Source organism: Camellia sinensis, chromosome 2 (assembly GCF_055761805.1).
Source record: "Camellia sinensis isolate YWXY chromosome 2, ASM5576180v1, whole genome shotgun sequence".
NCBI lineage: Eukaryota > Viridiplantae > Streptophyta > Magnoliopsida > Ericales > Theaceae > Camellia > Camellia sinensis.
This window is the reverse complement of record NC_138962.1, coordinates 104,899,057-104,910,101: the sequence shown is the minus strand read 5'-3', so window position 1 is coordinate 104,910,101 and position 11,045 is coordinate 104,899,057.

Genomic DNA, 11,045 nt, shown 5'->3' with positions numbered 1-11,045 from the left:
AGACTTCTGGGGCTTCAATTTGGACCCAAGAACCGCCTAAAACCAAGTCCATACAGGGGCGATATGCCCATTTGAAGTTGGGCTTAAAAGCAGATTTTGTTGACTCGGCCCAAAACAACAATAGCCCATTTTTTCTTGGTTTTGGTTCGGTTGGGACAACCCATTTACCTATTTTCTGAGCCATTCAAGTGCATCCACTCGTCCTCCATTATACCTAATCATCCCCCATTGTTAAAAAGAGGTTTTGTTTGCATTCATAAAGGAGTATCCCATGCAACCACCTTGAAAATTTGCCCTCTTATCACATTCTTGTCTCCGCCTTGTCTCCCACCTTCTTTTTGACCTTTACTCTCCCTCATTGCCTATAAAGAATGATCATATTGTAAGAGAGAAGGAGGACCACGAAATTAAAGAGAAAGGAGTGAGAAAAGAGTGAAAAAAGAGAGAAAAATCGAGTTTTTGAGTCAAAAATATTCCTATCTTCTATATACACCCCATACCTTCCATAGCTACTGAAATTCCTCATTTCCATACACCAAAACCATTCCAAAAATTCTGATATAGCCAAAGATCAATTGCCTTGATCATAAGGAAGAGTGTTTAGTGATTGAAAGTGAGAAAAACTAGAGAGTTAGCCACTTTCTATACCACAAACTCCATAAACTCCATAATTTAGAATTGAGAATTTGAGAACACACTTCCTACACTTGAGGGTGATCAAGAGGAAGTTTGGAAATCAAGAAGTTCAATCTTTCTTTGGAAGGTGAATTGTTAGTCTTTAATTTTCTTATATTTTATATCTTATATTTATTTTCTTGCTTCTTGCTTCTTATTTCATTGTGTTTTGTTATAATCTAAGTGGTTTGTTTATCTCATATTTATTTTCTTACTTTATATTTCATAGTGTGTTGTTATAATCCTAGTGGTTTGTTTAGCTCATAATTCTTTATTTATTTATTTTTATTCACATGCTTTAATTTCATGTTAGTTTTGTTGTAATCTTGCATGTTCTACCTCATATATATATATATATATATATATTTTCATGTATTAGTCTCATATTAGTTCTGTTGTAATCTTGCATGTTCTATCTTATATTTTTTTTTGTTGCTTTAGGTTTATGTTGTGAGTTTGCGCTTTTTATTTTATTTTATATTTGTTTTCTTGTTCTTTTTTTAATCTAACTGGTAGTGGTTAGTTGAGCCACCTACATATTTTTTGTTTGTTCCTTTTGTAACGCCCTCAAAAAAAAAAAAAAAAAACATTAAACCAACAATTAAGACATTTATTAACATGCAAAATATCCACATTCTTCTGTTAATCAGAGTTTCATTACAAAAGTATTACATGTTAACAACAAAAGCAAAGTGCCCTACGGGCTTACAGCTTTCCAAGTTAACACTTGGTTACAACAAAAGAGTGCTAACTCATCTACACATTAAGCCCTTGGCTTGAATATACATGTAATACATCAAAAGAAACTAAACAGCAAAAAATCTGCTCGCATCTGGCCTCCCAAGCTATGTCTTTGAAGGTGGCATGCTACCTGCACCTGAAAATGATATTCCCATATAGGGTGAGCCACAGCCCAGTAGAAATACACTAAACCAACCATGAACAATGACTAAAAGAATAGCAATTGATAGATGGCCAACACTGATACATCCACATAAATCACATTTTATGTCATACGACTTATGAGTCCAAGTTACTTTTCATTTTCCCTTTTTCAACAGATAAGCATATTAGCTCCATCATCATTTCAACAGATATGTATAAAAACTATATCCCACATCCACAGATAAGCATATAAGCTACATCCACATTTCACAAAGATAAGCATATTAGCCCTATCTTCACTTCTCTAGACAAGCATATGAGCTGTATCTACACTTCTCAAAGATAAGCACATGAGCTCTATCTTCATTTCTCTAGACAAGCATATGAGCTGTATCTACGGAGTTCATCCCCTATCTTCTCCCAATACTATCCGGTTTAGAGGTATGTCCTCCATCTTCCCCTAAACCGCGGAGTACATCCCACATCTCCTCCTCTACACATAACGTATACAAACACATTGGATCTATATACCATCATTCAATACATACAGTTAATGTATTCTATCAACCGTCAAGTTTCATGACACATTCTATTGATTAGTTTTCGTTTGCCTAATCATCATGCATTGTCTACAACAATCACGGCTATCCTCCACCGATAGCCCAAAGCAGTTATTTCTAAACAGAAAATAAATGCACAAATGGATATTCAATCAACATTTCAATTCGGTGAGTGATAAATAATTCAACTACACCCTTTTTCCCATACATTCCCAATCTCAACATTTCCGTTTCATTTCCTCATTTCTCACGATTAATTATCCCAATTAATCAAACAATGTAATTAGGTCATTTTCCATAATTAACATTACGACCCTTAGGTCCCATTTTCATCAATGATTCAACATTTATTCCATTTCTCTATGCCAAACATGCATCTAGGTTTATTATAAATAAAACCCCAACTTTTGTAAAATTACACAAAAGTCCCAAACTTTCACAAAATTACCAAACCAACCCCAACATCTCAAAATACTAAAATTTAAAGACAAAATCCATAGAGAGGAGTAGGATATCCCTACCTCAAATCCGGAGCCCCAAGGGAGAAGATGACAAAACCCAACGTGCTCCAAATCCCGAAATTTTCAGATTAAAAAGACACCCTTGACGATCAACACAACTTTTACAAAGGCCGAAGAGAAGGAGGACACTCTAACTAGATCAAACCCTAGAGAGAAGGGAGTATCTAGAGAGAGAGGCTCTCAAAAAGGGTTTTTGGAAAAGTAGGAGAGAGAAAGAAAAGCAAAAAGTGATTTGAAATCACCCAGCGGATAACTCATATACGTATGACCCGCTCGAGCGGAGAACACGACGCTTGAGCGCCAAGAACAAAACTCTGGACACGCTCGAGCGCAATAAGGCCTGCTCGAGCTCCAAGACACAAGAATAAAGCACTTCCGCTCGAGCGCGAAAGCCAGTCCGCTCGAGCGCAGATTTCTACCTCCCAGAACTTACACCCAGAAAGTACTACTCGCTCGAGCGCCAAACGACCCGCTCGAGCTCCACCGCTCGAGCGTAAACAAACCCACTCGAGCGTAGAAATCACATCTGCAGAAGTTTTGCAGGAACCCGAAATACTGGAGGTGTGCAATACCCGCTCGAGCGGGACGCCTAAAAACTGAACAACAAGGAATTGAAACCAAGGCCTAACCAACCTGTAACAACCTTGTTCAAAACATCCTAAAACTCAATCAAGTGGAATTAAAGGACACAAAAAGATAGATACCACTACCAACTTCACGGAACCGAGTCCGGAATACAACAGAACAGTAAAGGGACAACCGGGTTCGCTATAACCTCCCCTCCTTAAAGAATTTCGTCCCCGAAATTAAACACTAGTTTTCAAAAACAGGTTTCCTCCATTTTCAACAATATTATATCATAATATTAAACAACCCGACCCATTACCGGTCAATTCCTTCTCTTTTCAAGAGGCATTTCACAATATGTAAACAACATATGTACTTTCAACATACATCAACATTATGCATTTCCTTTCCAATTTCAACAATATATTTCAACATATATAATGTTACATTCAACTTCCATATGAGGCAAGTTCCAAAACATACTTTCAATAAATCAAAACATTTTCAATGTTTCACAACTTAAGACATATACAAATGCTCTTAAGTTCAACAATAGTCCAAAATGTAAATACAAGATTATACAACAACAAACAAGTCCGGATATTTTTCACGGACCTCCAACTCACGTTCCCAAGTGGCTTCCTCCACTCCGTGATGTTTCCACAAGACTTTCAGCAAAGGAATGGTCTTGCCACGCAGGACCTGATCCCGCCTATCCAAGACCCGAACCGGTCTCTCTTCATACGTGGCATCCTCATCTACCTCTAAATCGGTCCAATCCAACACATGTGATGGATCTGGCTCATACTTCCGAAGCATACTCACATGAAACACGTCATGAACTCCGGACAACTGCGGCGGTAAAGCTAACCGATAAGAAACCTCGCCAATCCTCTCAAGGATCTCAAAAGGACCAATAAACCGAGGGGATAACTTCCCACTCTTCCCAAACCTCATCAAACCTCGCCTAGGTGATATTTTCAGAAAGACATGATCACCTACCTCAAAAGCCAAAGGCCTCCTCCTACGGTCGGCATAACTCTTTTGGCGACTCTGGGCTGTAACAAACCTCCTACAGATAAGCTCAACTTTCTCCGTCGGCTCCCTAACCAACTCCGGACCCAACAAAGGTGCATCACCCACCTCGGCCCAACAAACTGGAGACCTACACGGTCGGCCATACAAGGCCTCAAACGGTGCCATATCGATACTAGACTGAAAACTGTTGTTGTAGGCAAACTCTACCAAGGGTAAGTGCCTCTCCCACGTCCCACTGAAGTCCAGGACACAACCCCGAAGCATATCTTCAAGGATCTGAATAGTACGCTCGGACTGCCCGTCAGTCTGAGGATGATAAGCCGTATTAAAGGTCAACTTAGTGCCCAAGGCACTCTGCAAACTCTGCCACAACCTAGCAGTAAAACGAGGATCTCTATCTGAGACGATCGTCACTGGGACCCCGTGCAACCTCACTATGTCCCGAACATACAAGTCGGCAAGATGATCTACCGAATCTCTCACGCGCATAGGAATGAAGTGCGCCGACTTAGTCAACCGGTCTACAACCACCCAAATGGCGTCACTACCCCGCTGAGTCCTCGGAAGACCTACAACGAAGTCCATAGTGACATGCTCCCACTTCCACTCGGCAATAGGCAAGGGTTGCAACAAACCCGTTGGCCTCTGATGCTCAGCCTTCACTTGCTGGCAAGTAAGGCACTTCGATACGAAAACAGCCACATCTCTCTTCATACCCCGCCACCAAAACTGGCAACCCAAATCCCAATACATCTTAGTGCCTCCCGGATGCACCGCAAGGCGCGAATGATGAAACTCTCGGAGTACTTCCTCTCGGCAAGACTCCAGCACAAACAAACGGTCTCGGTATCTCACACTCAGGTCGGGATACACCGTCAGACCCTTCTCAACTTTCTCACTGGCGACCTTCTCTCGGATGGATTCTACCTCAAAGTCACCTCTCTACGCCTCTAACACTCGTGTCACAAGTGTAGGCTGCGCAACAATGGAAAACAAGGCCGCAGCCTCAACGGATTCACTCAGAAGTAAATCAAACTCCCCAAGTGCACCCAACATCTCCCATTCCCGGATGGCTATACTAGCTACATCACTAATGGATTTCCTACTAAGGGCATCGGCCACAACATTGGCCTTTCCCGGATGATAGTGCAACTCAAAATCATAGTCCTCGATGAACTCCATCCACCTCCTTATCCTCAGATTCAAGTCTCTCTGCGTAAACAGATACTTCAAACTCTTGTGGTCTGAGAACACCTCGAACCTCTCACCATAAAGGTAGTGCCTCCAGATTTTCAAGGCAAAGATCACAGCCGCTAACTCTAGATCATGTGTAGGGTAATTCTTCTCGTGTATTTTCAACTGACGTGAGCCATAAGCTACCACGCTCCCCTCTTGCATCAATACACAACCCAAACCCTCTCTTGAGGCATCGCAATAAACCGCATAACCCAACCCTCTCTCCGGAATAATCAAAACCGGAGCGGTGGTCAATCTAACCTTCAGCTCTTGGAACGACTTTTCACAAGTCTCACTCCACACAAACTTGACCCCTTTCCGCGTCAACCTAGTTAACGGCGAAGCTAGCCTGGAGAAATCTTTCACAAACTGACGGTAATACCTAGCTAATCCCAGAAAACTGCGGATCTCAAACACACTCTTAGGCTGTGCCCAATCTTGCACTGCCTCAACCTTGGATGCATCAACAGACACCCCTTCCCCGGATACCACGTGGCCTAAGAATTTGACTTCTCCTAGCCAGAACTCACACTTCCCAAACTTGGCATACAACCTATGGGCTCTAAGCGACTCAAGCACCACTCTCAAGGGTGCCTCGTGCTCCTCCTCAGAAGGCGAATAAACAAGAATGTCGTCCACGAAAACGACTACAAATCGATCTAAGAATTCCCGGAAGATCCGGTTCATCAAGTCCATAAAGACTGCCGGTGCATTGGTAAGCCCGAATGGCATCACTAGAAACTCATAATGGCCATACCGCGTACGGAATGCCGTCTTCGGAATATCCTCTTCCCTGACCCTCAACTGGTGGTAACCCGATCTCAAGTCTATCTTAGAGAAACAACGGGAACCCTTCAACTGGTCAAACAGATCATCTATACGGGGCATAGGGTACTTATTCTTGACCGTAGCCCGATTCAACTTCCGGTAGTCTATACACAATCTCAAGGCACCATCTTTCTTTTTAGCAAAGAGGGCCGGTGCTCCCCACGGCGAAACACTAGGGCGAACAAAACCCTTATCTAGCAATTCCTGGAGCTGAACTTTCAACTCAACCAACTCTGCTGGAGCAAAACGGTAAGGTGCCATAGAAATCGGCGCCGTGCCGGGCACTAAATCAATGGAGAACTCGATCTCCCGATGAGGTGGCAAACTAACGAGATCCTCGGGAAAGACATCCGAATACTCACAAACCACTCTCGGCAACACAAGCTGGGTCTCACCACACTCACCACTCTCAAAGCTAGCAAGTAGACCACTAAGCTCACTTCGCCCTCGCGAATCATACCCCGGTGGCAAAACACTACCAACCCGGTCTCCCAAGAAATGGAAACACTCCCCGCTCAAGGTACAAACTGTGACCCTCTGGCGGTAGCAATCAATAACAGCCCAGTATGACGATAACCAGTCCATACCCAAAATAACATCAAAACCCTTCATGGGCATGACAACAAACGGAAAAGGAAGCCTATGGTCGGCGACCTCTATATCACAACCTTTGCAACCCTGTTTCAGAATCAACTCACCCCCAAGAGGTGACACTACACAAATAGGAGATGCTACCTATGCTAACTCCAATTCCAAAACAGATGCAAATGCAGCAGATACAAAAGAATGAGATGCACCCGTGTCTATCAACACACTAGCAACCGAGTTGCAAAACAGAAAAGTACCTCTCACTACTGATGGAGCCGGTACTAGGTCTTGTGCGGTAATAGCATACACGCGCCCTGTAGGCCCCTGATCTACCTGCTCACCCCTCGGAGCAAAAGACTGTTGCACAGACTGGGATGACGAAGCTCCCGGATTGGCCCTCGAGGCCTGCACAGACTGAGCTGGCTGATAACTCTGCGTCTGCCTAGAACTAGACGCTCCCGAAATGGCACTCAACTGCGGGCAAAACCTCTTCAGGTGCCCGGGCTGACCACACTGATAACAAGACAAGGGCTGCCCCCTACCCAAACTCTAACTCTGCAGTCTAGCTGAAGAAGAAGCAGCTCTCTGACCCCCACCCTTCTGCGGGCAAACTGAAACCTTGTGACCTAGCTGGCCACACTTGTAACAAGCAAACTCCCCCTGATTGCCTCTTCCGGAGCCTGCACTCGGCACTGGAAAGGTCGATCTAGCAACACCACCCTGCGACTGCTGAGGGTTAGAACCCCTCTGCCTCCTACCATCACCCTGGCCATCTTGGCTCCTCTTGGAGCCTCTCTGCCCCTCATCCTCCTCCTGCATCAAGAGCTCCATATGAGCTGCAGCATCCACTAGGTGTCTATACTCTCGGATGTAAGACCCACCAACCCTCAACTTGAGGCCCCGCCTCAACTTCCGCTCAAACTCATAGCAACGACGTTCCTCAGACGCCACCAGTTCAGGTGCAAACCTGGATAGACTGGTAAAAGTAACCTCAAACTTGGCCACTGACAAGCCCTGCTGATTAAGCCGGCTAAACCGATCCCTCAGCTTCTCCCTAGCCACTGCCGATAAGAACCTCTCCTGGAAAGCATTCACAAACGCCTCCCATGTACCACCAACATGAGCCTTCTCGTACTTCCACCATTGACCCGCATCTCCCTTCAGCTGGAAGGATGCCAAGGTCACTTTCAGTGCTCCGTCCTCGGTGCCAAGCATCTCGAACGTCTTACTCATCTGCTCTAGCCACTCATCAGCCTTCAGCGGCTCCTTCGGATCACCAATAAACTCATCCGGATTAGACCGGAAGAACTCCCTCTTCAAGAAAGAAGGCCCTGCCTCGGCTGCCTGATTCTCAGCCCTGAGAATACCCAAAGCTCCTGCTATCTCTCTGGCCAAGGCACCCATAGCCTGCTGACCTGCTGGCTCGGCCACATTGGCCTGACCAACTCCCTCCTGTACTGCCGGAATGTCATCCAGTACAGGTACCTCCTGCCTCGCAGGTCTACCACGCCTAGCACCTCTTCTTCGTCCTGACATCCTAATAAAGGTAGCACAAAACGTTAGCACATTCATAAATGTGCCGGAACTAAGCACTCACGTCCTAATGCATGGACAACTGTAATTCACTCCACGTAAGCACATAAACACATAAGCACTTACGAATTTCATTTCCGGATAATGATAGTCCCGAGGTGTTACTAGAGTTCCGGTTAGAAACAGCATTGATCAAGTGCTTTTCCAACAAGACTCCCAGAAACCCAAGGATCCAATCAACATCCTAGAAATTAAATCCCATACCCAAATAAACACATAAGCATGTTATCAATTAAACACATAGCATATGATACTATATCTAAGTCTCTACCAAGCGAGACAAACCCATTGTGATACTAATCACTTCCCACGTACCCAAAGTATTCGAACCCGGTACGCTCTGATACCAAGTTGTAACGCCCTCCAAAAAAAATAACATTAAACCAACAATTAAGACATTTATTAACATGCAAAATATCCACATTCTTCTATTAATCAGAGTTTCATTACAAAAGTATTACATGTTAACAACAAAAGCAAAGTGCCCTATGGGCTTACAGCTTTCCAAGTTAACACTTGGTTACAACAAAAGAGTGTTAACTCATCTACACATTAAGCCCTTGGCTTGAATATACATGTAATACATCAAAAGAAACTAAACAGCAAAAAATCTGCTCGCATCTGGCCTCCAAAGCTATGTCCTTGGAGGTGGCATGCTACCTGCACCTGAAAATGATATTCCCATATAGGGTGAGCCACAACCCAGTAGAAATACACTAAACCAACCATGAACAATGACTAAAAGATTAGCAATTGATAGATGGCCAACACTGATACATCCACATAAATCACATTTTATGTCATACGACTTATGAGTCCAAGTTACTTTTCATTTTCCCTTTTTCAACAGATAAGCATATTAGCTCCATCATCATTTCAACAGATATGTATAAAAACTATATCCCACATCCACAGATAAGCATATAAGCTACATCCACATTTCATAAAGATAAGCATATTAGCCCTATCTTCACTTCTCTAGACAAGCATATGAGCTGTATCTACACTTCTCGAAGATAAGCACATGAGCTCTATTTTCATTTCTCTAGACAAGCATATGAGCTGTATCTACGGAGTTCATCCCCTATCTTCTCCCAATACTATCCGGTTTAGAGGTACGTCCTCCATCTTCCCCTAAACCGCGGAGTACATCCCACATCTCCTCCTCTACACATAACGTATACAAACACATTGGTTCTATATACCATCATTCAATACATACAGTTAATGTATTCTATCAACCGTCAAGTTCCATGACACATTCCATTGATTAGTTTTCGTTTGCCTAATCATCATGCATTGTCTACAACAATCACGGCTATCCTCCATCGATAGCCCAAAGCAGTTATTTCTAAACAGAAAATAAATGCACAAATGGATATTCAATCAACATTTCAATTCGGTGAGTGATAAATAATTCAACTACACCCTTTTTCCCATACATTCCCAATCTCAACATTTCCGTTTCATTTCCTCATTTCTCACGATTAATTATCCCAATTAATCAAACAATGTAATTAGGTCATTTTCCATAATTAACATTACGACCCTTAGGTCCCATTTTCATCAATGATTCAACATTTATTCCATTTCTCTATGCCAAACATGCATCTAGGTTTATTATAAATAAAACCCCAACTTTTGTAAAATTACACAAAAGCCCCAAACTTTCACAAAATTACCAAACCAACCCCAACATCTCAAAATACTAAAATTTAAAGACAAAATCCATAGAGAGGAGTAGGATATCCCTACCTCAAATCCGGAGCCCCAAGGGAGAAGATGACAAAACCCAACGTACTCCAAATCCCGAAATTTTCAGATTAAAAAGACGCCTTTGACGATCAACACAACTTTTACAAAGGCCGAAGAGAAGGAGGACACTCTAACTAGATCAAACCTTAGAGAGAAGGGAGTATCTAGAGAGAGAGGCTCTCAAAAAGGGTTTTTAGAAAAGTAGGAGAGAGAAAGAAAAGCAAAAAGTGATTTGAAATCACCCAGCGGATAACTCATATACGTATGACCCGCTCGAGCGGCGAACACGACGATCAAGCGCCAAGAACAAAACTCTGGACACGCTCGAGCGCAATAAGGCCCGCTCGAGCTCCAAGACACAAGAATAAAGCACTTCTGCTCGAGCGCGAAAACCAGTCCGCTCGAGCGCAGATTTCCACCTCCCAGAACTTACACCCAGAAAGTACTACCCGCTCGAGCACCAAACGACCCGCTCGAGCTCCACCGCTCGAGCGTAAACAAACCAGCTCAAGCACAGAAATCACATCTGCAGAAGTTTCGCAGGAACCCGAAATACTGGAGGTGTGCAATACCCGCTCGAGCGCAAGAAGACCCGCTCGAGCGGGACGCCTAAAAACTGAACAACAAGGAATTGAAACCAAGGCCTAACCAACCTGTAACAACCTTGTTCAAAACATCCTAAAACTCAATCAAGTAGAATTAAAGGACACAACAAGATAGATACCACTACCAACTTCACGGAACCAAGTCCGGAATACAACAGAACAGTAAAGGGACAACCGGGTTCGCTATACCTTTT